The sequence below is a fragment of the Schistocerca americana genome, chromosome 2 (assembly GCF_021461395.2).
Source record: "Schistocerca americana isolate TAMUIC-IGC-003095 chromosome 2, iqSchAmer2.1, whole genome shotgun sequence".
Taxonomy (NCBI): domain Eukaryota; kingdom Metazoa; phylum Arthropoda; class Insecta; order Orthoptera; family Acrididae; genus Schistocerca; species Schistocerca americana.
The window spans coordinates 288,482,108-288,506,625 of NC_060120.1; the positions used below are offsets into that span (position 1 = coordinate 288,482,108).

General features: G+C 44.9%; 1 long non-coding RNA gene across 2 annotated transcripts in view; it reads left to right on the forward strand.

The window, feature by feature from the left end:
• Positions 1 to 24,518, forward strand: part of LOC124595416 — a 488,794-nt gene that overhangs the window by 368,345 nt on the left and 95,931 nt on the right. For both annotated transcript variants that reach the window (XR_006978203.1, XR_006978202.1), the window contains one exon: positions 14,849 to 14,874. This is a non-coding gene — a long non-coding RNA (uncharacterized LOC124595416). The remainder of the gene's footprint in view (positions 1 to 14,848; positions 14,875 to 24,518) is intronic.

Consider the following 24,518-nt stretch of genomic DNA (forward strand, 5'->3'; position numbering starts at 1 on the left):
ATTGATATTGCTTTCGAAAATGCACTGGCGGGAAATAACTGTCTCAACCTCAAAAGCGAACCTCTAAGGTACGCAATACAATCCGGAAGAACGTTGATGAGTTGTGAGTGGAATCAGATGGGCCTAACTCGTTGAACAGGCAGCTTCCCAGAGAAAGGTTCATAAGTAACGTGTTTGAACATGCAAACAATACCTGAAAATACAAATTTTATACCCTCAGACTTCAAGAAAAGCATAATAATTCCGATTCCAAAGAAAGCAGGTGCTGACAGGTGTGAGTATTACCGAACTATGAGTTTAATAAATCATGGTTGCAAAATACTGTCACGTATTCTTTACATTAGATGGATAAACTGGTAGAAGCGAACCTTGGGGAACTTCAGTTTGGATTCCGGGGAAATGTAGGGACACACGAAGCAATACTGACCCTGCGACTTACCTTAGAAGAGGATTCAAGGAAGAGCAAACCTACGTTTGTAGGCTAGAAAGGGTTTTGACAATGCTGTCAAAAGCCTTGAAGTACTCTCTTTGAAATTCTGAGGATAGCAGCAAAAGGCTATTTACAACTTGTACAGAATCTGACGGCAGTCATAAGAGTCGAGGGGCATGAAAGGGAAACAGTGTTTGAGAAGGGAGTGAGACAGGGTTGTAGTCTATCCCCGATGTTATTCAATCTGTGAATTGAGCAGGCAGTAAAAGAAACAAAAGAAAAATTTGGAGTAGGAATTAAAGTTCAGGGTGAAGAAATATAAGTTTCGAGGTTTGCCGATGACATTGTAATTCTGTCAAAGACAGCGAAGGACTTGGAAGAGCAGTTGAACGGAATGGACAGTGTCTTGAAAGGACGATATAAGTAAGTAAAACAAGGATAATGAAACGTAGTCGAATTAAACAGCGTGGTGCTGAGGGAATCAGATTAGAAAACGGGGCACTTAAAGGAGTAAGTAATTTTGCTATGTTAGCAACAAAATAACTGATGATGGCTGAAGTAGAGACGATATGAATTGTAGGGTGGCAATGGCAAGAAAAGTTTCTGAAGCAGAGGAATTTGTTAACATCGATTATGGCTTTAAGCGTTAGGAAGTCTTTTCTGAAAGTATTTGGATTGCAGTCATGTATGGAAGTGAAACATGGATGATAAACAGTTTCGATAAAAAAAGAATAGAAGCTTTTGAAATATAATGCTAAAGAAGAATGCTCAGGATTAGATACGTAGATCACATAAGTAGTTCAAAATGGTTCAAATGGCTCTGAGCACTATGGGACTTAACTTCTGAGGTCATCAGTCCTCTAGAACTTAGAACTACCTAAACCTAAGTAACCTAAGGACATCACACACATCCATGCCCGAGGCAGGATTCGAACCTGCGACCATAGCGGTCGCGCGGTTCCAGACTGTAGCGCCTAGAACAGCTCGGCCACACCAGCCGGCTCATAAGTAATGAGGAGGTGCTGAACAGAATTGGGGAGAAAAGAAATTTATGGCACATCTTCACTAAAAGAAGCGAATGGTTGATAGGACACATTCTGTGACATCAATAGTGGTGGAAAGTTTAGGAGTAAAAATCGTAGAGGGAAAAAAAGAGACGAATACAGTATGTAGATTCAAAACCGTGTAGGTTGCAGCAGTTATTTGGAGATGAAAAGATTGGCAGACTAGCGTGGAGAGCTACATCAAACTAGTCTTTGAACTGATTCTACAACAACAATAATAGCAACAACAACATGAATTTAATTCTACTGGGTAACGAACATAGATCCAGAAAATATGGGAAGCTGTGAGCTACCAGAAATGGTGTGCATGCATAGAAAACAAATATCATCACGTTTTCATTTCTTCACGAAAACTGAATATGCAGAGACTGGCAGAGTAAAACATCTGTAGAGGTTCAGATTCCCAATCTACGCTTTTGCACTTAGAGTTATCAAATCGTATCTGAAACGACAGGATTTCAAAGAAAATCCTTATGGTTCGGATGCCTTCAAACTATTTTCGAAGCAAATTCGGCGATTAATCTTAAATATGTCCTATCTGAGTGGGCGGCTCTGTGGTTATGTGCCAGAATACTCACTGAAAAGTCTGAGGTTCTCTCCGTAGTCAATGCCTAGACTTTCATGTGTCAGTTAGCACTTATTTCATTTCCGACGATTTTGTTCTACATCTACATCCATACTCCGCAAGCCACCTGACGGTGTGTGGCGGAGGGTACCTTGAGTACCTCTGTCGGTTCTCCCTTCCATTCCAGTCTCGTATTGTTCGTGGAAAGAAAGATTGTCGGTATGCCTCTGTGTGGGCTCTAATCTCTCTGATTTTATCCTCATGGTCTCTTCGCGAGATATATGTAGGAGGGAGCAATATACACCTTGACTCCTCGGTGAAGGTATGTTCTCGAAACTTTAACAAAAGCCCGTACCGAGCCACTGAGCGTCTCTCCTGCAGAGTCTTCCACTGAAGTTTATCTATAATCTCCGTAACGCTTTCGCGATTACTAAATGATCCTGTAACGAAGCGCGCTGCTCTCCGTTGGATCTTCTCTATCTCTTCTATCAACCCTAACTGGTACGGATCCCACACTGGTGAGCAGTATTCAAGCAGTGGTCGAACAAGTGTACCGTAACCTACTTCCTCTGTTTTCGTACTGCATTTCCTTAGGAAGAATACTGATGTGAAGAATACTGATCCTGTAACGAAGCGCGCTGCTCTCCATTGGATCTTCTCTATCTCCTCTATCAACTCTATATGGTACGGATCCCACATCGGTGAGCAGTATTCAAGCAGTGGGCGAACAAGCGTACTGTAACCTACTTCCTTTGTTTTCGGACTGCATTTCCTTAGGAAGAATACTGATGTGAAGAATACTGATGTGAGTGATGGTTCGGAGTGCACGTTAAACTGCCTGGGTATTTCAGATCGGAGATGAGAGGAGGCAACGACGTACCACCTGAATTAGGACCACGCCTAGGAAAGTGTTCAACCCGGTCTTTGGTTTGATGACGGCTTTGCCCTAGCAGTAGGACATCTGCTCGATTCAACTGTAGGTTTCGTTGCACACTGCCGAAGTCTGGTACGACTTCGCTCTGCTCCCGTGCGAGAAGCGACGGCAAGGTGACATTCGCTGTCGTGACGTCACAGAGCCCTCGGTGCTCCAGGGGCGCGCTGGGTGCCACGTCCCGTGTGAGGCGGCCAGACTGCGGTAGATCGCGGATGGGTGCGACCTCGCGCCGCTGCACACAATGGAAGGCGCGACGCGCCGCGCCGTGCCGGGACAGGCAGACAGACCGACAGGCACACACACAGGGTCACGGGCAGCCAACCGGCGCCGGCCGCCGGCTGCCGATGTGTGCAGCGCCGCCGCTCATGGGGCCCACTAGTTAACCCTTCCAATTCTTCACTACTCCGCAGTTCACACGCAAGTGTTTGGCGCGGAGTAAGCAGGGTCGCAACAACGGTTCAAATGGCTCTGAACACTATGGGACTTAACTTCTGAGGTCATCAGTCCCCTAGAACTTAGAACTAACCTAAGGACGTCACACACATCCATGCCCGAGGCAGGATTCGAACATGCGACCGTAGTGGTCGCGCAGTCACAGACTGTAGTGCCTAGAACTGCTCGGTCACCCCGGCCGGCTAAGCAGGGTCGCTTCCACTCTAGGACAGGACCAGGAAAAAAAGAACACGTAAGTCTTTCAGAGCGAATACTGACTTCTCTTATTTTATCACGATAATCTTTTTCTCCCGTGCAGGTGAGAATCAACAAAATGTTTTGCCATTCGTAGGAAAATGTTGGTAGTTGAAATATCGCAAAAAGCTCCTACCACAACGAAAACTGCGTTTGTTGTTAATGATTACCACCCCACCGCCTTATCACGTCCGTGACACTCTCTTCCCTATTTCGTGATAATACAAAACGAGATGCCCTTCTCTGAACTTTTTCCGATGTAGTATCTGGTAAAGATTCATTATCACGCAGCAATACTACACAAAAGGGCGGACGAGCTTTAGGTAATTTCCAAGAATGATTGCCTATCGAAGTCGCGGGGTCCAAACGATACATATCGAACGTGCGATGGTAAATCCATCATGCGACTCTGGTGGCGGGCGTTGTGATCAGTTATTTGTGATCATTTTTATGTTTTCCGTCGTCCCCTTAGTAGTTCTAAATTACATGCCTCCGCGAATTATTTGTGAGTTGCTAGGGAATCCCAGACGATTTATGTCGTTAGTGGCCGGTCGCTGTGACCGAGCGTTTCTAGGCGCTTCAGTCCGGAACCGCGCTGCTGCTACGTTCGCAGGTTCGAATCCTGCCTCGGGCATGGTTGTGTGTGATGTCTTTAGGTTAATTAGGTTTAAGTAGTTCTAATTCTCGGGGACTGATGACCTCAGATGTTAAGTCCCATACTGCTTAGAGTCATTTGAATCATTTGAAGTAGGCCATCCGGAATCAGAGACTGTTAATGTGGTGTCACCGCCAGACACCACACTTGCTAGGTGGTAGCCTTTAAATCGGCCGCGGTCCGTTAGTATACGTCGGACCCGCGTGTCGCCACTATCAGTGATTGCAGACCGAGCGCCGCCACACGGCAGGTCTAGAGAGACATCCGAGCACTCGCCCCAGTTGTACAACCGACTTTGCTAGCGATGGTTCACTGACAAAATACGCTCTCATTTGCCGAGACGATAGTTAGCATAGCCTTCAGCTACGTCATTTGCTACGACCTAGCAAGGCGCCATTACCAGTTACTATTGATACTGAGTCATGTACAGTCAAGAGCGACGCTCATCATGAATGGATTAAATTTAAGTATTCCACCAGCTACGTCCGTTTTTCTAAAGTCTAATTTCCTTGTCCTGTTCCAGACCTCACGCCAGCCTGCGTGAGCTAAAACGCGTGCCTTTCGGCTTCCTCTAGTACCCGGTGTTGACTCTCCTGCCAACCCACAACAGTTAAAGGGATTGCGAGTTTGCAAGCGCCTCGGCGTTCGTCACGGGCATTTTTAAATATCTCTGTAAAGGTGGGCGGATCACACGCTGACGACCTTCACTTATACCTAACTGCAAGTACAACTGACCTGTGGACAGCTATCCAGCATGTAAATGCTGATGTACTCGCCTTATCAGAGTGGACGCAGAATTTAATGCATCTATAACGCAAGCAACCTTAGTCGCTCACAAGAGGCTTACTACCGTTCAGTTCAGAGAATATCTTCAATCCTTAACCCTAAAACGCACACATACAACGTTCTGTTCTTCTGCAGAGAACTTGGTGATAATTCTAGACTATCACTTAGACTGGGCTGAACAGACATCTGCAATCTGTAAGAAAGTGTCGGCGTTACTTCATTCACTAAGGAAATATAAAAAAGTATTTCCTTCAGATCTTAGAAAGAAACTGGTAGAGTCACTAATATTCCCCACACTTGATTCTTGTAATTATATTCTGCAAGGGCTTTTGTATGAGAGCTCAAGCCGGCTGGAACAAGAGATGAATACTTGTGTGCAATATATTTGTGACGTTCCCCAATATCGAAAAGATCACTCCTGCCAACGATCGATAATAGTGGCTTCGTATTATAACTATAGAATACTAGATCCTCTGTTTGCTCTATCGTTTTCTCAGTCATTGCACTCCATCTTATTTATTTTCAACTCTTGCAACACTCTCTGAACAGCACAGCAGAAATACTCGTTCTCAACGAAGTAAAATCCTCTCTGCACTGTCACGTAACACTGCCATGTGCTCTAAACCATTCTCTGTCTCAGAAACACGACCTAGGAAAAATCACCCTCGAAACCCCTAAGAAATTAAAATCATTTCGCACTTCAAAAGGCGGCGAATGATCCACCTTCTATCGTAATACTAGTTCGTCCACACACTTGTCTGCAGCTCTCTCTCGTGAACGTCACCTCCCTTGCAACTTTACCCTCCCCCTAGTCTATAAAGTTCTCTGTTTGAATTCTGTTCTCTGTTAGCAACTACTGTCATCGACTTTTCAGCCTCCTCCTCTTTCTTTGTCCCTTGCGCTTCCAATGCCCTGAATTAATCTATAGCATTCTTAACGCACTTTATTGTTATCGTGAACTTTCTGTAAAATACTTGGTATGTGTTGTTCCTGGTCATATGTAACACAGAGCCTTAAGGCGCTAATCTGGTGAGGCAACATAACTTAAAAATGAATATTACATGTATTTCACACACACACACACACACACACACACTGGATAGACGGGGGATATTCAGCAAGTAAGGAACGATCGGTCGCGAACTGAAAAACACACTAATAATGAAAACTGCTGTATTTGCAAAACGTAGCAACAGCTTCCAGCTACTTCTCTACATAGTCAAAATGGTTCAAATGGCTCTGAGCACTATGGGACTTAACTTCTGAGGTCAGAAGTTCTTAGAACTTAGAACTACTTAAACCTAACTAACCTAAAGACATCACACACATCCATGCCCGAGGCAGGATTCGAACCTGCGACCGTAGCGGTCGCGCGGTTCCAGACTGAACCGCGCCTAGAACCGCTCGGTCACCCCGGCCGGCTCTACATAGTCGCCGCTCCGACTTGGACGTCTGTCGTAGCGTTGCACCGAATATCCAATACCCTCGTCATAGAAGGTACCCGCCTGTACTTTCTGACAATTTTCTACGCTGTATATGCCAATTTGTCGTCTTTGAAGCCAGCGGTTCATCTGAGAAGAGATGAAAATCAGTGTTGTATGGCTAGTGATCAACCACTTCCCATCGAAAACGTTGCAGGATCGCCCTCATTGCCCCTGCAGTGTGCGGAGAGAACTTTCATGAAGAAGGAAATGCATCACAGTTACGTCATGTGGGGGCTGCGTGAAATCAGGCGAAATCTCACGGCAGGCACCCATACTTGGCGGGAGAGAGTATTTTCTAGGCATCTTTAGGCGTTCGATGTGCGCTCAACACATTTCGCGACATTTCGCGACTTACTTTCCCAACAGCCCTCGTATATAACATATTTCACGTATTTGTACACATATTTCATCCAGATTAGCGAATTTTGCCCTGCAGTTTAATCTGAATTCTGATCAAGCTTGTTATTCCGATGATAACTGATCGCCATTTTGAGAATGGCTGTTGCTTCCAACTGTATGATTTTCCGCTGTTATACAGCATGAGACGTGTGACATGATATGATCTTTGACTCCGAAACACGGTGTGGTTGATCCACATAACAACAACGTTGCGCCATTGCCTTTCAACCTGGTGCCTGTAACCTGTGGCCCAGCTGGCACTGTTAACACACTGTTGACGCGACGCAATACGGGGCCACACCGCATCCGAGAGTGGCACGGCGCGCTTCTGCAACCGGGGTAAAAAATGATGTCAAGTCAAAACAGGGCGGGAAAAACCGCCCGCCCAGGCTATGCAGTATTTGTCATTGTCCGCAACCAGTACCGAGAGGTATTCCACGACAGTTGTCGACATGCTGTGGGTCATCAGCCTACTGCTACTTGGCTCCACCTCCCCATTGCTGGTGGACTTCAGATTACTTCAGGCCTCCTACTCGGATCCAGGGACAGCCGGCACGGTAGCTCAGCGTGTTCGGTCAGAGGGCTAGGTGCCCTCTGTAATAAAAAAACTGAGTTAATGGATCAACAACGAACTGAAACGGGTGCCTTTCGACGTCCGCCCAGCGCAGATACAACGAACAAAAACGAACAAAATGAGATTTAAAAAAAAAAAAAAAAAAAAAAAAAGGGTTCGCACTTGCACCTCCCTTGCTGCCGAGCCGTCGCCTGCCCTGTTTGCACGCTCTCTGCTGGCTGCTGCACACTTGCGTTCGCCAGTCCGTGACGCTGCTTACTACGCTGGGGTCTTCGGTTCGTCTCCGAGCTGAGGTGCTACCTTGCGCTGAGTCGCGCATCTGCGCCAGCGGCATAACCGACTGACTACAGAGCTCGCTGTCGGTGCGACCCCCTCCTGTCGCGGCACTAACCGACTTGCCGACAACGCTTCGTGACCGCAGCGGCCTGCATCGTGATTCCGTGAGCCGGCCGCTTCCTGAGGCCGCGTGCTGAGCTATCCGCACACCGCCGCCCGCGACCAGCCTGCGCCGCCAAGCGCTGGTTGGTTGGTTGGTTTTGGGGAAGGAGACCAAACAGCGAGGTCATCGGTCTCATCGGATTAGGGAAGGAGGGGGAAGGAAGTCGGCCGTGCCCTTTGAAAGGAACCATCCCGGCATTTGCCTGGAGCGATTTAGAGAAATCACGGAAAACCTAAATCAGGATGGCCGGACGCGGGATTGAACCGTCGTCCTCCCGAATGCGAGTCCAGTGTCTAACCACTGCGCCACCTCGCTCGGTGCTAAGCGCTGACTTCAACTGCTGTACTGCTTGTAATGAACATACAGACGATTGTTTTTCTTACCGATTCTATGACTTTACGGCGACCCTCAACCTCACTCTATGTACCTGATGCCCCGCCAAACAAGTTACGTCGTCATCGTGACCTGCAGCGACATCTATAAGTACTCAAGCAGTATTAAGAACCGCTACAACACAAGTGGCCGACACTTTGCCCTTTGTGGTTTTAAAGTATTCCAAGTCAATTAATTAAAGGAAAAAATACCAACATGCCATTTTCGGACGTTTCTACATGTCCCCCCTTCTCACTGTCGCTCCCGCCTCAAGCTGGAGTAGGGACATCTTACTCCCACAGCATTTTTATGCAAATAATGAGTCGTGTAAATACCACGTTTGGTTGAAATTGCTCCTGAGTTATGTTTTTATGCGGCACCTTTTCATCTCTACCCTCAACCGTAAGGGTATGGGCTGTGTCTTACTGCCACAGTAATTATTTCGAGATGGAAAGTGATACTTGCGTCAAGTGTCGTGGAAATTACTTTAGGCATTACGGGCATGTGATAACAAGTGACTGTAGCTGCATCCGCACCTTTCCCCTAAGGGTGAAATGTCATCGAGACTGTCACCAGGAAGCCTAGTGACCCCGCGAAATATAAATCCGAAACTCAATTCGGTCATTATAGCATATTTTTACAAGTCACTCCATCTTACCTCCATCCCCACTCCTTTGGGTGGTAGATGTATGTTACACCCACAGTATCTTTATGAAAATAATTATAAGAAAACTGAAAAAAGTAAGGCATATTTATACAAAATCTGGTTGAAATTGATGCGGACGTTCGTGAGTTATGTTTCCGTCAGCCGTGTTTCATCCCCACTCTCACACCCACGGGAAGTAGGTGGTTCTTATTCACACAGCGCTTCTTTCTAGACGGTAAGTGATATGTATACCACGTTTTGTTGTCACCGATCAAGTGGTTTAGAAGGAGATGTGGAACGACATACAGGCATTCATTTTAAAATATATACTATCGTTTTAACTGCAGCTTCGCCTGTGCACGTGTATGCCACATATATTACACACATATTTTCTTTCCGCCGCTCTTCATCTCCTCCTCCCCCCTCTGTCTCCCTCTTCTGTTCTCCCAATCGCTGTCCACCGTCCTCTTATGCCCCCCCCCCCCCCCCCAGTACTTCTGCAGACAGTAAACGTTACGCGTACCAAGTTAGGTAAAAATCGATCCAGGGGTTTAGGAGGAGATGGAAGAGACACGAGACACACAGACAATATTCACTCTACTATTATAAGTACTGAGTAGATATGTCATGGGCCATACCAGCTCCCTCGTCAGGAGGTCCCCCCGGCTCTAAAAATTAGGCGTCAGGTGTCCTTCCACCCACGTACGTTAGCCAGCACGGCCACAACAACGAGGGCTTCAGATAGAAGTACATACTCTGAGGGATAAAATTTAAAACTTTATTTGCCACCTCGACATTATCAGCTAGGATTTCAGGGAATGACTAAGTCAGCTGCGAAGTTCGCCGGGTAGCAGCGAAAGTGACGGTTGTGCCATGACTCGTCATCCTCGACCATTCCTTCATCGTAAACAGCAGGGTAATTCGCTTTCTTTACCGCACCACCTCAAGTAGTATCACACAAGCACATCTGTCCTTGCCAGATATGATGCCTGTCGTGAAAACTCTTGAAACCAGGAACTGGAACAAGAGAGGGACACCTAAGTCACCACACAAATAGTACACGAGCTAACACTGTGCCGAAACCTCAATAAAGCAGCAGAATTCCCTTTGGTTAAAAATCATTGTAAAATAATTTATAATGGAAAGGTTGATCAATGGGCGAAGGAAGCAATACCAGAAGGTTAAGGTTACACTACTTAAAGTGATTAAGTGTACCAGATGTAGTAAGGATTGTTCAAAAAATGGTGTGATCTCTAAATTTTCGAATGTTACAATTAAGGATAAATCCATAGTTGCAAGCTTTACAATTTAGTTATGTGCACAGATAGTTAGTGATCATGTGCACTACGTTAGTGAGCGGATTAAAAGGTAGACATGACGAAAACACATCTACAGTTATATGAATGTGACGTTTCGGTTTATTATTTTATGCGTGTAGCTGTATTCAATAAAGAACATTCGCTATTGTTGCAGGTGACAACTGATAGCTCGTACATCGATTGGCGCTTTTCACTCTTTTGTGCTGTTTCTTTAATTAAAGACATTCTGCGGCTTTCAGTAACGTAGTTGCTTTGGTACAACATTTTTTCGTGATAACAGCAGTAGATTATACCCTAATACTCGATAAGTTTTAATCCTCCGTTTTTATATATCACTTCTAGGATTTTTATTATTTCGATCTTTTGCACAAGCAACCGGACAGCTGATGCTATCTTGCCTGGTATTAGCAGTGTTATGGTGAATGTCTGGGCCAAGTACCATAATTACGAGATAGCTGTGTTATTTACGCATTGCATCGTTTGCAAAACTTTCAGATCTCTCTGTGTACTGTTTTGAAGTATTGCTCTCACTGACTTCCAAACGTGGAGGCGTTTCATGGTGGAGGCGTATAGCAAGTTGTTTATGAATACAATATCTAATGCTTTTAATTTGTCACACAACTCTACCCACTCGTTTGTGCTGCGTTCTGATGCACAACACAGATACCTAAATACCTAAGTTTGAACATGCGTTATTTGTTTCAGCGTTTGATACCTCTCAATAGGTCATGACTATCTCTCGGATTTCACCAGCTGGATTCCCGTAATTTCTTCAACTATTGTTGGCAACAATGGTTCAGTAGAACAACTTAATTTGTACAGTGGGACAGGATAAATTTTCTGATGGCTCTGCTTATCTGAATTCTTCTGCTCAGCAGCCATTAAAAATGTACCTGTGCAGACAGAACCCAGGGTGAGGATATTAGGTGCTTGCAGGCAGGCTACACACTGCTCTTGCGCCTGATAGTAGGCCATCCGGAATCAGAGAATGTCAAAGCGGTTGCGAGTTTGGAAGCGCCTGGGCCTTCGTCAAGGGCTCTGTCTGCACAGGTACATTTTTAAAAATCTCAATAAAATTGGGCGGGTAAAACTTGGGGTTTTATCGAGCTGGGGCGGGGAGGGGGACGGGGGGGGGGGGGGAAGTCTTAGAGGGACCTTTTGTCGTTTTATCCACGCATATCGTAAGCCCTAGTGATCACGCCACAGGAGGACACAAAATAGGTGCTCTAAAAAAGTATAAGCACCCTAAGCTGCTTCGGATAAAGTTCAAATTTCGTGTTTCCAACATGTACACGAAAGGGAATATTTCTGTTGGGCTGCGCTCGGAAGTGATCAGATCACGTTTAATGTGGGCACACCCCACAATGCCTTTAGAGAACGTCAAAGGATGTCAGCAGTGTCAAAGGTTGTCAAGGACGTCCTAAGTCACATGCAATGCAAATCTGTAACGCAACCATCTGTGTGGCGTGCTTATAATCATGTATTATTTATATTTTAGAACAATTAATCTGTAAAAAAAACGCACCACATGTTGTAATGAAAGCGTGAAAACCGTCTGAAAATGAATCGTAATGATTCGAAACCGGTAACGGTACCTTTTGAATAAAGGAACTGAAAATAAATTTGTGGCTGGTTGCTGTCTCAACACCATCATCATTTTTCTTCAAATAACTGCCACAGTCTCCAACCATGTCATCACATGACAAAATTGCAAAAAGAGTTTCTGTTTGGCTGCGTAATGCTTTTTACATCTTTCAATTACGAATCGCCATCCGTAGCATGATGAACCAGACATCTATCCTCGGTGGACTACCCTAGTTACGTTGCGGAACAGCAAGAAAAACAATTCCCAGCAGAGCGCATGTGCAGTTAAATCCGGTCGGCGAGCGGCTACACTGCCTCTGGCGAGATGCCAGTGGACGTGTCGCTATGATACGAAGCACAGAGAAGTTTAATGAGCGGCAGGTATCACTACTAACGCACGCACAGCTCACTGTATATGGCGAAGCCGGGAACAGTTCATTACCTCGCAGAGAATGAATAAAAAAGCAATTGGTGACAAAAATGAAATCATGACAGTCGTAGATTATCTTCACTCTATGTCGTGCTTCACGGACTCTGTCCCAGTGATTCTCTGCATACTTTCGTATCTGCCTTCATTACCCGTCACTGTCTAATGATGGCCCGGTGAACTGATAGTTTCCTACTGTAGAGCAAAGGAAGAATTGATCAGCATAAGCTATGGAGTTTGAAAATACGTATCCTCCACATCTCACCTGTCATTGTGACACTTTGTTACTTAAAGTACACATGTCGATTTATTTAATTACCGAAGCACAGTTAACAGTATTACTTTAGCATTACTTTTAGATCAGAATTGAGATGTGACACGAAGACTGCTAATGGCTATCCATATTGAGTTACAGTGTTCAACGATGTATTTTCTCATTGTGATAATCAGAACAGCATGCGTATGCATTACGTACAGTCGTCCTCTTAGGACTGAAAGGATGCAGAAGAAAAAATCCATCGTGGTAGGCTTCAGAATAAGCTTACAACACCCTCAACAGGAAACCTTATACATTCGAGTGACGCTTGTTGGTTACAAACGGGATGCAGTCTGTCTTACACCAGATTAACGTCAACTGAAACATGGAATTAGAGTTCGTTATAGACTTTCTATTATGGGTCCTAAGCTAGCTTCCTTCTGTTCGGCAAAGCTAGAGATTCTGCACCTCAGCACATATATGGCGCCAAACATTAGTATTATAACACAATTGTCCTGTCTTGATCACAAATATTTTTTATTGAATCACGTAGTTTACACGACAAGAATTATGTATCAGAAAACAACACTGCGGGTAAGCTATATTAACACAATTGCGGTCGTCTTCTGGTACTTTTTGTTATTTGAAGATGGCAGGCGAAATACGTAAGAAGAAGTAATTTTTAAAAAATTGTTCAATTACAACGTTGTTTTTGCAGAAGGAACAGCAACTTCATTCGATGTTACAATTGCTTTAATTTTCTGTCCTAATTGCATTGCCCGCATCTCGTGGTCGTGCGGTAGCGTTCTCGCTTCCCACGCCCGGGTTCCCGGGTTCGATTCCCGGCGGGGTCAGGGATTTTCTCTGCCTCGTGATGGCTGGGTGTTGTGTGCTGTCCTTAGGTTAGTTAGGTTTAAGTAGTTCTAAGTTGTAGGGGACTGATGACCATAGATGTTAAGTCCCATAGTGCTCAGAGCCATTTGAACCATTTGAACCTAACTGCATTCACATTTGAATTAATGGTTGACTAGTTTAGAACGTATTTGTTGGTTTCAAATCATTACCTTAGCGTATATTGGCGTTATTCCGCATAGCAAGCACTTGCGGTTGAATTTAATCGTGGCTCAAGTGTTAGATGTATGTACCTTCTTCACGTTGGCACAAGCTGTCCGACTAAGACCTATAACAGATCTAAATTTATCCGAAAGTGATTGTTGTGCGGAATAATGGCGACATACGCTAAGATAATGGTTTGAAAATGAACAAACACGATCGAAACGAGTCACCATTAACTCAAATGTGAACGCAGCCAAGGTATAAAATTAAAGAAATAGTATGAAAATATATATCTGTGAACAGAACAGACGATTGTGTTGCATCAGTGTAACCATGACCGCTGTATTGCATGTCACTTTTACGTAATATATTTCCAAACATTACTGAGGAACAATTTCTGTTCGTGAAACGCATGACATGTGTCAAGCTACTTCTTTTTAGCTGGTTTGCATTTGTTTGTTACCTGATTGCCAGCGCTGTGTGGATGTAAAATATCCTTTACTGCAGTTCGCTGTAAGATTGTTTCATAATTGGAATCGAGAAATTGTCCGACCAGTAAACTCAAACATTTGACAATTCATAAACGTCCCTTCCCGAGAGTCGACCAGTCTCAGCTCACATAGCCGGCCGGTGTGGCCGTGCGGTTCTAAGCGCTTCAGTTTGGAACCGCGCGACCGCAACGGTCGCAGGTTCGAATCCTGCCTCGGGCATGGATGTGTGTGATGTCCTTAGGTTAGTTAGGTTTAAGTAGTTCTAAGTTCTAGGGGACTGATGACCTCAGAAGTTAAGTCTCATAGTGCTCAGAGCCATTTGAACCAATCTCAGCTCACAAACTACCAGCTGGCAGTGACTAGCTATTTCTCCGCTTCATCCTTTTTTTCAGGTGTGGTAACCCGGCATAGGGCGCTGCAGAGCTTATGTTAAGTTTGGAAAGGAGACAGGTACCGACAGAACTGACGCTGTGAACAATTTATTGGCGCGTACTACCACGGCAAAGTGAAAGATTCACCCATTTTGAAATACGTTGTATTCGGAGGCATTTTTGTGATCTGTGCGTTCTTTCACAGTGCAGTGGCAGCCATCACGAACTCGTCCTATATTGCAGAAAACAAACTATGCTTCAGCAGTATGTGTTGACCTAAAATTAAAAGTACGCATTTATTTGTTTCAGATTATCCTGCACAAGCGCTGTTTCATGTAAGTACAGTTTTAAACATTTTTTACTTTAATTTAGTTACTTTTATTATTACAGTACGCAGCATAAATATCTTAATAATTTATATCAGTCTTTTGGAGACTTTCTGATATTCAGTGCAATTAATCTGAAACTTCTTGGCAAATTAAACCTCTGTGACGGACCGGGACTCGATCTTGGGACCTTTGCCTTTTGTGGGCAATTGCTGTGAGAACTGAGCTACGCAAGCATGACTCCCGATCCACTCTCAGAATTTTACTTCCTTCACTACCTCACTTCCTACCTTGCCAAACTGCACAGAAGTCCTTCTGCGTAACTCCTGGGCCTAGTACTCTGCGGAGACATGACTTAGCCACAGCCTAGCGGATTGCTTTCTCTCTGAGGGCGAATCTCGAGTCGTGCTTTGATACTCGAGTTGACAGGCGCAGCATTTGCCCGCCAAATCAAAGATCACAGCTTCGAGTCGCGGTTCAGCACAAAGTTTTAATCTGCCAGAAAGTCTGACGTCGGCGCACACTCCGCTGCAGTCATGTTTAGTGAACCATGTTCCGACTTCTATTTACATAGTGTGACTTATTTAGGGGGATACGAGTGCCACATGCTGTTTCTGAATGTGCGCCATGTGTTTTCTGTAAGTATCTCTGGCCCATTATCTTCGCCAGCAACAGGGTGATTGAAATACTTCAGCTTGACATGTGTCTGGTGCCTGGATGCGGCATTGCCAGGCAGTAAGCTGTATGCCAGGCGTGCTTCGTTATCAATGTAGCTTATAACTCCACACCACGTTACGTGATTTGGGCATACTGCTACCGAAGAATCTGTCCAGTAGCGGCCACTGGACGCCGCATCCTGTAGCCGTTACTCGACTCGCTCAAGCGTAGATCTCACATATTTTAATTTCACAGTACAAAATATCAACATTGATGTGGATCAATCACCCATTGTCCTACAGTCCTTTAATCAGCACAGATCATTCTTTTCGCTCTTGCCACAGTGACATGGCAGTTTCCGCCACATAGGTCACCTTAATATTACACAGACTATGCAGTGGCCACATTCTCCTTCGTTGCCAATTACTCTGAACGATAGCTTCCCATTTTGAGGTTTCTGTAACAGTGCCCTACTTTACTATCACACACTTTTGTGTTGCTACTGGCTTTTTGAGCCACATCTCACATTTCTTTCCTCTAGCTTGTGTAGACATGAAACATCTTGCTATAGCATTATGTTTTTAATTAGCCGTACAGGCAAGATATCTGCATATTTATCCAACAAATAACTAGCCAAGCAACAAGCCACATTTTACAGACTTGTAACACAGACCAATGGGTCTCCCTTACAGGTAATCACTCAAACTACCGTTGACCTCACACAGTAAACCATCTGAAAGTCATCAGCGAAATTACTGACCAGAACAATGAGACTCAACTATCACTTCCTTCTGTATACACAAATACAGAATTTTTCAGTCAATATGAACAGAATCAGTTCCAACGGCCGTCAAAAACACAGCATTCATTCGATCTGTGTTTGAATACTCACAGGCATCCCGATGGATATCTGTCTCGATGCTACAGATTAGACTACTAGGTGTATTTTTGGTTCCATACATCAATAGTAAGAATGTCCTCCGAGATGTACATGTCAAAAAACAAGAATACGCTACAAATCTTTACAAAGGACAGACATGCTAATTTTCCTTACACGGACTCAAAGCGAAATGGTTCTCACGGACGTGGAATAAAACAAAAAAACTCATAAACATATTTTAAGTTGAAAGCTAATAACAAAATTGTCTCAAATATGTAAATGTACAGTACACATATGATAATTCTTAGTCTGCTGTACCGACGCAACACCAAAGAGAAAAAAGTTTACAGCACTTACTTACATTGACCAGATTAATTCACTGAATATGTGGAGAGGCATTTCCAGTAATGCTCACATTATCTGATATTATTAATAATATATACATATCAGTCGGTTATAGTAAGAAATTCGTCAAACGAATAGGAGTTGCCCGCCAGTGAATCCTTTAGGCTGCTCTTGAACTGAACGTCATTAGTTAAACTTTTCGTGGTTGCTGGCAAGTTATTGAAAATGTGCCTTCCTGACTAATGAACACCGTTCTAGACAAAAGTAGAAGCCGATCGGGGCGGAGGCTATAGGGCTGCAGCCTGCCCTCAAAGAGAGAGGGGGAGGGATCCTTTCAAACAAACCTTTCACATTTAACAGTCTCTAAGATTTCCTCGCTATGGTAGTTGGTATTACACTGAAGCGCCAAAGAAACTGGTATAGCCATATATATATTCAAATACAGAAATATGTAAACAGGCACAATACGGCGGTGCCCTCAGCAACACTTGTACAAGACAACAAGTATCTGGTGCCGTTGTTAGATAGGTTACTGCTGCTGCAATGGCAGGTTACCAAGATTTAAGTGAGTGTTTCAACGTGGTGTTATAGACGGCGCACGAGCGATGTGACACAGCATCTCCGAGGTAACGATGAAGAGGAGATCTTCCCGTACGACCATTTCACGACTGTGACGTGAATATCAGGCATCCAGTAAAACATCAAATCACCACTGCGGCCGCGACCAACGACGACTGGAGAGAATCGTTCAACGCGACAGAAGTGCAACCCTTCCCCAAATTGCAGCAGATTTTAATGCTGGGCCCTCAACAAGTATCAGCGTTCGAACCATTCAACGAAACATCATCAATATGGGCTTTCGGAGCCGACGGCCATGTAGCGTACCCTTCAGGACTGCACGACACAAAGCTTTACGCCTCACCTGGACTGGTGATGGCTGGAAACATGTTTCCTGGTCGAACGAGTTTCGTTTCAAATCGTATCGAGCGGATGGACGTGTACGGGTATGGAGACAACCTCATGAATCCATGGACCCTGCATGTCAGCAGGGGACTGTTCAAGCTGGTGCAGGCTCTGTAAAGATGTGGGGCGTGTGCAGTTGGAGTGATATGGGATCTTTGATACGTCTAGACAGGACTCAGACAGGTGACACGTACATAAGCATCCTGTCTGATCACCTGCATCCGTTCCTGTCCATTGTGCATTCCGACGGACATGGGCAATTCCGGCAAGGCAGTGCGACACCCCACACGTCCAGAATTGCTACAGATTGGCTCCAGGATCACTCTTCTGAGTTTAAACAGTTCCGCTATCCACCAAACTTCCCAAACATGAACATTATTGAGCATACGTGGGACGCCTTGGAACGTGCTTTTCAGAAGATATCTCCACCCTGTCGTACTCTTACGGATTTATGGACAATCCTGCAGGATTCATCGTGTCAGTTCCATCCAGCACTACTTCAGACATTAGTGGAGTCCATGACACGTCGTGTTGCGGCACTTCTGCGTGCTCGCGGGGGCCCTACACCAGTTTCTTCGGCTTTTCAGTTTATAACAGATTGAGGAAATACCTTCGTTTATTCTAGAGAATTTGGTGACGACACTGTGATACAAAGTTTCAACGAGCTCAGCCCACCACCGCCTCTCCCGTCAAAATCCTAGATTAGACTTTGGTTCCGAGTTGCTTGAGTCTTAATTATACAGGACTCTTTCCTGCTAATACGCTTTGTTCCCTATCAGAGGGATACGATTTCAACGATTTTGCAGAATTTCCTGTTAACACAAAAATAACCTTATTTACTTAAAAGAATATTGTGATTTACATAGTCAAATGCCTTTGACAAATCGTAAAATATACCAGTTGCCTGTAATTTACTGTCTGAAGAATTAAGTACATTCTCGCTGTATGTATAAATAACATGAACGTCCAGTCACTCGTTGGTCAGTGTGGTGTAGCAATAGAAGACAACAAAAGGAAATCTGAAGTTCTAGGTGACTTCTGTACATATGTAAGTTGTAAGAACGGCCCCTCAAAATTACAGACCAGTATCCTTATTTTCGGTTTGCTACAGAATCCCTGAACATAGTCTCGTTTCGAATATAATAAATTTCCTAGAGATGGAAAAGTTTCTGTCCACAATTCAGCACAAATTTAGAAAGCATCGCTCGTGCGAAACTCAGATAATCCTTTTATCGCATGTTATACTGCGAACTATGAGGGGCAACAAGCAGATTCCATATTTCTTGATTTTCGCAAAACATTTGACACAGTGCCCCATTCCAGGCTGTTAACGAAGGTACGAGCATATGGTGTAAGTTCACAAATATGTGAGTGGCTCGAACACTTCTTAAATAATAGAACCCCAATATGTTGTCCTCGACGGCGAGTGTTCGTCAGAGACGAGGGTATCGTCAGGAGTGCCCCAGGAAGTATTGTAGGACCGCTGCATTCTCTATATACATAAATGATTTGGCGGTCAGAATGGGCAGTAATCTGCAGTTGCTGACGATGCTGTGGTATACAGTAATGTGTCAACGTTGAGTGACTGTAGGAGGATACAAGATAGACAAAATTTGTAATTGATGTGATGAATGGGACCTAGATCTAAATGTAGAAAAATACACGTTAATGCGGATGTGTAGGAAAAACAAGCCTATAGTGTTCGGATACAGCATTAACAGTCTCCTGCTTGACATAACCACGTTGTCTTAATGTCCGGCCGTAACGTTGGAAAGTGAGCATATGAGGATTCTGGTAGGAGAGGCGAATGGTCGACTCTGGTTTATTGACAGCATTTTAGAAAAGTGTGGTTCATTTGTAAAGGAGACTGCATATTCCACGCTAGTGCGACCTGTTCTTGAGTACTGCCCGAGTGTTTATGATCGGTACCAGATCGGATTAAAGGAAGACATCGAAGCAGTTCTGAGGCGAGCTGCTAGATTTGTAACCGTTAGGTTCGGAAAACACGTAAGTGTTACGGAGATGCTTCGCGAACTCAAATGGGAATCCTTGAAGGGAAGGCGACGTTCTTTTTGAGGAACACTATTGAGAAAATTTAGAGAAACGGCATTTGAAGCTGACTGCCGAACGACTCTACTGCCGCCAACATAGATTGCACGTAAGGGCCATGAAGGTAAGACACGAGAAATTAGGACTTATACGGAGGCACATTGGCTGTCGTTTTTCCCTCGGTCTATTTGCAAGGTGAACGGGAAAGGAAATGTATCAAACAGAAATAGTACAAATAACATCATAGTCTTACAATCAGTTGATAATATTTTTATTTGAGAGAGTTCAACACAGTAACTAGATAGTCTGGAGTGTTTCGGTAAACTGTTTTCAAAACCAAATTTCCGATGTATATGAAAATGAAAATGTAGAATTTGAGTGTGCTGTCACTTTTGTCTTATGGCAGCGACGTGTGGACTTTAAGGGCTAAAATGTTTGAGAAACTGCGTGTTTCTCAGCGAGCAAAGCGGAGATGCATATTTGGGGATCACTAGCAGAGGTAGGGGAACACTCTTGGTCCGGTGGATAGCGTGGAGCCGAAGGCATAATCAAGGCCGTAATGGAAATGAAATGGAGGTGGGCACGACTTGTAGTCAGACAGTGGATGGTAGATGGATCAAGGGATTTTTTACTGGATTCCAAAAGATAATAGAGAAGAGGATCTACTGGGGAATGAGTAGATGGTATTACGAAACATTACGCAACGTGAATATGTATAACTGAAGGTCGTAATGTACGGAAAAGACTAGAGGCAGGTTTCATTTACCGTCAGTGGATGCGCAAGGGCTGATAATATCCAGTACAAGTAGCTGTATACAGCTTGATTTTGCTAAATGGGGACAAACTGCAGGAACCGGCCCTCAGATGGTGAGGAGCAAAACAAGTCACGTGGATATATATATGGAGATAAGAGATCTTCGACAGTGTAATTTTCATGAGTGCACACGAAGCAAGTGGTGATATTGTGACTGCACTTGTCATTTTGTAGTATGGTGGCAGTGAACCACCAGCACCGGTTCAGTCTCACTGTGGAGCCAGAATTATTGACGACCCCCTCGTAGGACCACTGACCCTTTTACAGCCACAAGCGAGGCATATCTGCACTTCTTGCGGCTGACCCAGCCTGCGCTCCTGGAAGACGTGCCTTTGGTAGTATGAAGGGTAACGTGACTGCTACATGGTGGTGCTCCAGTTGACGTCCGCATGACGTCATTTTGACGACGTCTACATTGCCCACACGTTGAAGCGCCACCAAACCACTACATCACTAGTACAGACAGAACATTCTCACTTGCGTGCTGTGTTCTCATGCGTGCTTTGAATCACTGAAACCTACACTGCAAAGATCTTTTATCCCCACCTTCAAGTGGGTGTTCCTTCCCTGGAACGCGTTGCTGGCCATATGTCCGTGTGACACTTTTTGGTCATTACCCTCTCAGGTATTGTTTCCTGCAGTTTGTCACTGTTTAAAGACCAGTATACGAGACTGCTAACCCACCTGCTCATACAGCATAAGGCGCAGCGCAGTAGCTCGCGAGCCAGGAAGGTGCGCCAGGCCAGGACTGAGTCCACGCGGCGGATTAACGGCCATGGCTGGCGTACTGGCCAAACTGTGTGTGGTCTGTAGGCGGTTTCCCAAGCTCGTTTAAGCGAATGCTGGACTGTTCACCACTTTCCCTCTCATAAATCACAGTACACAAACAGTTAAAATACGATAACATAAAGAATAAGGTTTCCACAATTCATAGACAGGTGGTGCACACGTCTTCCCTCTCATGGGCAACTGAAGACTGCGGACTGCGACAAGACAAGAATAACGATAAGAAGAAGATATGAGAGCGTTAACATGCTTATCTGCTAGAATACTGCCTTCAGAGTATTATAGCTGTTGTAAATGTAGTGACTGAATGCTACTATTCAAAATGGTTCAAATGGCTCTGAGCACTATGGAACTTAACATCTGTGGTCATCAGTCCCCTAGGCTTAGAACTACTTACATATAACTAACCTAAGGACATCACACACATCCATGCCCAAGGCAGGATTCGAACCTGCAACCGTAGCGGTCTCACGGTTCCAGACTGCAGCGCCTAGAACCGCTCGGCCACTGCGGAACGCTACTATTAATTGAGACCAAACATCCATGGTAGCAGAAAACTGTTTTCTTGTTATGGATCCTTAATGGTCGCCAATTTGCACATTTGCAAATTAACACTTGTTTCATAGGGCAGTACTATAACAAAAATGTGGCAATACAGTAAAAAACAACATTTATTAAGAGTATGTTGCAAAATGGTACTTAACTTTGGTAGTGCATGTATTGCAACTATCACTGATAGTAATGTTTCTGGCCAGCACAAGGTGCAAATGGAGTAGTCTGTGTTTAACAGCGTGCTTATCGGCCGTCGACACTATCGGCGTACGTATGCGATGTGCTGGTGCAAATGATGCAGAAACAGGAAGAGGTCCTACGTTTTTGAGCGCCATCTGGAGGCTGCTGCTCGGAGTTTGGGGGGCACCAGGTGAATGGTTGTGCCTCTGCAGTGGCAGCCTCTTGTGGTATTTGTTGTCTATCTCTTGCTTGGTACACAAAAGCTTCGAATTTTTTCTTATGCTAGAGACCACAACCATAATGAATTTGTTGACTTATAGCATTTCTGCATTCGGAGTTCGTTTATTGAAAATAAACTGTTATTTCACTTGATTAAACAATTTCGTCGGCCGCTGTGGCCGAGCGGTTCTAGGCACTTCAGTCCGGAACCACGCTGCTGCTACGGTCGCAGGTTCGAATCCTGGCTCAGACATGGATGTGTGTGATGTCCTTAGGTTAGTTAGTGAAAAGTTTAATTTTTTATTTTCGGACAATTATTATCTGTCCGTCCGTCCTTCCGATGCGAGGTAACTGCGCCGTAGTTTGGGGACGCTACACCCAAACAAACATCGAAACACACGACGTCAGTCGACTACAGCGCACGGAAGAGAGAGTATTCCTGCTAACGAGGCTCCCTGGCTGGCAGTTGACTGTTCGCTACTTTGGACGAGAGTGCATTAAATACGTGAGATGTATTCCGTGGGCAATATGAATCCAGCAAATATATCTCGCGGCTTCAATAACAATCGCACGGTTTTGCGGTGCGGTCGCAAAACACAGGCGCTAAACTTATTACAGTGAACACAGACGCCAGTGAACGGACAAATCATAACTTTGCGAAAATAAAGAAAGTATAATTTTCACTCGAGGGAAGACTTGAAACAAGGACCTCTCGTTCCACAGCGGCTCACGCTAACCACGGGACCACGGCTCTCCTAAGCTCAGACGGTCCTTGATGTTGCCTATCTTGCACATGGACTACTCAGTTTGTGTATTTTGCTTATTTTTTCATGGTTCCACACAACTTCTTCCTGTTTTCTCGATTGATCTGGATTCAGTTTTTCAAGGCCTATCCAATGTGCCAACTTATAACTAAATCTGAGGGGGGTGCAATGGGGAGGTTCCCTTGTAAGTTGTAGGGGACTGATAACCTCAGATGTTAAGTCCCATAGTGCTCAGAGCCATTTGAACCATTTTGAACCTCCTAAACGCGAGTCTGTTTTCTCACCACAGCGCCACCTCGCTCGGCCTAAACTTGTCCTTGTCTCTCCGCGTTCCCACTTTGCCGCAGACGCCAGCCTTGCCAGCGAACAGGCTGAGAACGCTGGCGACCCCGCTACTGCCACGGCAGGTCAGCGCGCGCCGCATTCCGCCGCGTAGTCGGCGCGGCCCAGCTGGGTCGCGCGCGGTGTCGCATTCCAGATTGTCCAGCGGACGCGGCCTAATGTTTCCGGAGTGCTCGGCCAGCTGCGTGCTACGCGAACCAGGCCGCCCGCCTCTGGCCCAGCCAAGTAGTCCGCCGGGCCGCGCCACCCACCACGCCTTCACCTGTCCCAGCCGCTCGACGTGGAAAAAAACGCCGACGAAGTGGCGTTCGGCACGGACTGCGCGAACGACGAACGACACTGTCAAATCTTACTCGCGCACTTAGATGATGATTATTCCAAAAGTCTTGCGAGCGGATGGTGACCTAGGGAAAAATCTTTCGATTCAATATCGTACGTATCGACTATTAAGTAGTCGTGAAGTAGCAGTGAAGCAACTCAAATCACTTAATAAAAGCAAGTCTTCGGGTCCAGACTGTATAACAATTAGGTTCCTTTCGGAGTATGCTGATTCATTAGTTCCATACTTAACAATCATATACAACCGTTCGCTCGACGAAAGATCCGTACCCAAAGACTGGAAAGTTGCACAGCTCACACCAGGTCACACAAGGTAGCAGGAGTAATCCACTAAATTACAGGCTCATATCGTTAACGTCGATAAGCAGCAGGATTTTATAACATATATTGTGTTCGAACATTATGAATTACCTCGAAGGAAACGGTATATTGACACACAGTCAACATGAGCTTAGAAAACATCGTTCCTGTGAAACACAACTAACTCTTTATTCACATGAAGTGCTGAGTGCTATTGACAATGGATTTCAGATCGATTCCGTATTCTTGGATTTCTGGAAGGCTTTTGACACTGTACCACGCAAGCGGCTAGAAGTGAAATTGCGTGCTTATAGAATATCGTCTCAGTTATGTGACTGGATTTGCGATTTCCTGTCATAGAGGTCACAATTCGTAGTAATTGACGGAAAGTCATCGAGTAAAACAGAAGTGATTTCAGGCGTTCCCCGAGGTAGTGTTATAGGCCCTTTGCTGTTCCTTATCT